The sequence below is a fragment of the Crocuta crocuta genome, unplaced genomic scaffold (genome assembly GCF_008692635.1).
Source record: "Crocuta crocuta isolate KB4526 unplaced genomic scaffold, BGI_CrCroc_1.0 scaffold14, whole genome shotgun sequence".
Classification (NCBI taxonomy): Eukaryota; Metazoa; Chordata; class Mammalia; order Carnivora; family Hyaenidae; genus Crocuta; species Crocuta crocuta.
Window position 1 is genome coordinate 4,790,436 of NW_027530209.1, and position 4,709 is coordinate 4,795,144.

Consider the following 4,709-nt stretch of genomic DNA (forward strand, 5'->3'; position numbering starts at 1 on the left):
TATATATATATATATATATATATACACTAAAAAAAACACACATACTTTCTTTAAGACTAAAATTACCAAGCTATCAAGGGGACTATCAACCCCTTTCTGGCAATATGCCAATTCAAAGGGACTTAAAAAGATTACAGTGAGAGATTGATCTGTACATAAAATGTAATTCTAGAGGAGTCATCACAGGGGTTATCTTTATAGCTGTCCTGGGGCTTTACTTAGCAGTATATATGGGAATAACTGAAATCATGATTCATTACTGAAAGAAGGGAGTCTAGGAGATGGAGTCCAGGTGGTCTTGCTGATGGAAAGAGAAACCTATCACTTGCTAGCCAAAGCTGTTGAAAAAGCTAGGGGAAATGGTAAAATCCAGTGTTTATTTGACTTCTAAAATTTACCTAGACCTTGTTTTTTAAGTTTATTTGTTTATTTTGAGACAGACAGAAACAGTGCAAGTGGGAAGGGGCAGAGAGAGAATCCCAAGCAGGCTCCACACTGCCAGTGAAGAGCCCAGTGTGGGCCTTGAACCAACAAAGCCATGAGTTCATGACCTGAGCTGAAACCAAGAGTTGGATGCTTAACCAACTAAGCCACCCAGGGACTCCTTTACCTAGACCTTTTGAAAAATATTTCTAAGTTTCAAAAAATCATTTAGAGTTAACTCAGGACTTCTGATCTTAATCTAGATCATACAAAACTAATTTCCGTCTTTTCCCTTTATATGTTTATATATAATACTACCATTCATTTGAATATATTGGTGGTTTTATAATTTCCATCCTCTAATCTTCATATTGTTGACATATTGAAATTATTTCATCTTTGTTTTGACCTGTGAATATATGAAATTATGTGTTCTTAAAGAATTATAAAGAAGGGGCACCTGGGTGGCTCAGTTAAGTCTCCAACTCATAGTTTTGGCTCAGGTCATGATCTCACAATTCCTGGGGTCGAGCCTCCACATGAGGCTCTGTGCTAACAGAGTAGACCTGCTTGGGATTCTCCCTCTCCCTCTCTCTCTGCCCCTCCCCTGCTCATGCTGTCTGTCTCTCTCAAAATAAATAAATTTAAAAAAATAAAATTTAAGAATAAATTAAAAATTGTACAGTAAATAATTTGATTAAACATCTAGTACACACTGCTATTCTTTTATGTTACTAATCCCTTTGATAATCTTTGATAATACTTACATCTCTATTAAAAGTTGCAATGAGGTTATTGTGTTTTACCATTTTCACCTTATGTTAGTTTATATATCTTTATGAATCATTATGACTCAAACATGAGACCAAAATATCTACATAGTGTATGTCCATGTTAGTAAATCTTGTTTGTTCAGCCAAAATAAGGTTTTCTTAAAATAAGAATTAAATGGTAATATTCATAAAGGGTGTAGCACTTTATCTTTCACAGTAGTACTAAACAAACATTTATTAATAGATAAACTGCTTATTACTAATAATTTTTATTGTTTAATATTTTATATTATAAATAGTACTTCACTGTCTTTTAAATAATAGCTTTAAAGTAAACCTTATAGGATACTTCCTTGGGTTATGATGCCCTCCCTCCCCAAAGAAATACCAGGCAACAGGCTTCCGGGTGTTTTAATAGTTTCTGCTGTGTATTATTCTCTAATTTACAGCAAATTCATACTGCAATTAATAATGTCCCTATTCACAGTCCCATAAACTTTGGATTTTATAACTTTTACTTATTTTGCTAACTTCTCAGGCATGGTTTTAGGCTATCAAGCAATTTTTATCAAAGCATGGGGCATGATGTTCCTGCGTTAGAATCACTTGGCATGCTTGTTAAAAAGTTCAGAAATCTAGCTCTCTTGCAGATCTTCTCAAAGTGTCTCTTGAGATGGAGTCTGGAAATCCCCATGTTGAACAAACTCTCAAGGCAAGTCTTAAGCACTCTAAAGCTTCAGAACTGCTGATTTATAATGATCTTAATTTGTATTTCTTTAACTGAGAGTAAGGCTTAGCATAATATCCTCGAACCTATAGGTATTGTAGGCAACTGGCAGGTTTTCATATTGGTAAACAAATCTCCCAAATCCTTGTTTCTCCTCTCCACATTCCTCTGTATTTCCCTGATCTAGAGAGTTCCAAATGCTAATATTTTAGGGAACACATGATTGCAGTTCCATCTGCTGTAGCTGTTACAGGCATCCTCTTATTATACTACCCACCTAAGCTAATGTTGGAAAATGAAATGAATGGTGTGGTCATGAGTTTGAAAGAGCTGATTGGCTGTACCTTGGCCAAAGGAGTAGTAGTTTCCTGGTAAAGAAATAGGAACATAACATCCCAGACAAATAAAGTAACTAAGACAATGAAATTAATAAAAGGCTTCTCATATTTTTATGTACAATGGTATATTATTAATGCATTCAGTCCATTTCAGTTTGCTTACTTCTAAAATGTACTAGATCCCTGAAATATCTCCTTCATTTTTTGTTAATAAGAGATCAGTTAAAAAGAACACAAAGTATGGAAGGACTGAGGAATAAGTGTGTGTGTGGGCAGACAGGAAGTGCCAGAAATAAACTTTAGCGACAAGAAAAATGTTTAATGACCTCAAGAGTTATTGATGAAAAATTGAGTTATGAAATCAACATGTAACTCTATTGTAGGCACAGCTAAAAGTAGTGCTTTGCTTTTGCATCTCCTATAATCTTCTTCCCCAAATATATCCAGACAGCAAACGTACGGAGTTAAGCCGAAACAGTTAGATGGGCATGAAGTAATAAACTGCTGCTTCCCAACCTCTAAAATCAAAAGGGAAGTGAGTTTGTCTGGGAGACCATTTTGAGAAGAGGGATTAAATTATGGAGAAAAAAAATGCAGGATGACATTTTTTTCCCCCTCGCTGAGTAGGGCCTAACAGAGAGAATGGAACTAAACTTTTCTTCAACACTTAGTATGGACAGGTACTGGGCTAGAGGCTTTAGTATACATTTTCTCAAAAAATTGTTGAGCAAGCAATAGTTTCCACATATATAACTTCCAAACAAGGCACAAAATCTGAAGTACTGGGGAACTGTGCACCTGTAGAGAGACACTGAAGTCAATCCTTTAGCCTGAACCTCAGACCTTTTAATGTATTTTCAATTCCTTACTATGTCGCCTACCTGAATGACTCTTCATGACCTTGAATCCTCAGAAACTGCCTATATCACTAACGTCTAGAGTGAGTGTGTGCATGTGAGTCTGTATGTGTGCACACGACGGATATATGATATGTTCATTTTTTTAACCATTTTTCATTGATATCTTTTTATCTTATTAAAACTTTTCTACCGCATCATTTTAATGAGTCTACTGTATTCCTTTATAGGTACCATAACTTGTTTAACTAAGAAAATTTTAAACATAGAATCAATTGAAACTCAGTGGAAAAGCATCTTCCTGAACTCCTGAAAAGGAGGAGGCATCTCTTTTTCTGAATCTGTGTCTTCTGTCACTGACCTTTGCTGGACTGGGGACTAGTCACATAGCATTTCAGCTTGTCCACCTCTAAAATATCTGTTAACTACTCACTTCCCTCCTGGAGATATAGTGATGTTCCACAGCCATATTATCAGGCAAGAGATAAAACTTCAGATGTATAAATGACAGAGACTTAGGCTTGTACAATTTTAGACACAGAATCAATTTGAAAAATGATCTAGACTAACGTCTTATTTTCTAGAAAAGATGATGGAGGCCCAGGAAATTTAAGTGCCTTGTCCAGAGTTAGGTGGGTAGAACCAAGATTAAAACTGCTTCTCAAATCTGAGTTGGAGGCTTATTCTACTTTTTTACTACTGCTTCCTCAAAATATTCCTTTTCTGCACAGTGGAATAATAACAATCATGCCTAGCATTTGTGTTGTATTTTCAACTCACTATCTTCTCTGATTGAATTTTCTTACCCCTCTAAGGTAAACTGCATGGCCCCCATTTTTCCCACTAGGTACTAGGGTAAACAGAGTAAGAATTATATTTGGACAACATACACAGTTAAAGAGGTTGGGCAACTCATCAGAGTAACATCTTTGATGCTAGTACTATGCTAAGTCTTTTATATGCACTATCTTGTTGTTTGTTCATGTCAGTGAGGTGCTGTTACCAGTTCTACTTTACAGGTGAGGAAAGGAAGGTTTAATGAGGTTGTGATCACTCACTAGGACATGACATAACTGGGATTCGAATCCACGTTGCCTGACTCCAAAGCCCACACTCTTAATTACTTTATCATGTTGCATTCATATGTTAGTTCAGGCTTTTTCATTCAATTCTTTATTTACTCACCAAACAGTTGTGAAGGTTCATTTGATGCCAGCCTCCATGCTTGGTGCTAAGAAGAAAAACAACAACAGGTAAGACATGATCCAGAGCCCAGGAGAGAGATTTTGATATGTAAAAATAGTAACACTACATTGTAGGAACTTTGATAGAAAAATGTCCAAGGTGAGGGAGGTAGGGGCAAGTTAATTTGTACCACTGAATTCTTAGCATTGAATGCTCTTTCTAGAAATCTGTGACTCATAGAGGATGAGTTGGTGTGGGCCTCAAGAAACCTGCTTTGACCCTCAAGTTGAAATCTGGTGGCTCAGTGGGAATCTGACAAACTATCATGATATTTTAATAGCCCTGCCTGCATCATGTTTCTTTATGAAAAGGTGAGACTCTTGACAGTTACTTGTAATACTGGTAA

General features: G+C 36.1%; 1 long non-coding RNA gene across 3 annotated transcripts in view; it reads right to left on the reverse strand.

The window, feature by feature from the left end:
• LOC144232539 (uncharacterized) overlaps positions 1 to 4,709 on the reverse strand; it is a 245,577-nt gene that overhangs the window by 21,783 nt on the left and 219,085 nt on the right. For all 3 annotated transcript variants that reach the window (XR_013335438.1, XR_013335435.1, XR_013335436.1), the window contains exon 4: positions 4,304 to 4,349. This is a non-coding gene — a long non-coding RNA (uncharacterized LOC144232539). The remainder of the gene's footprint in view (positions 1 to 4,303; positions 4,350 to 4,709) is intronic.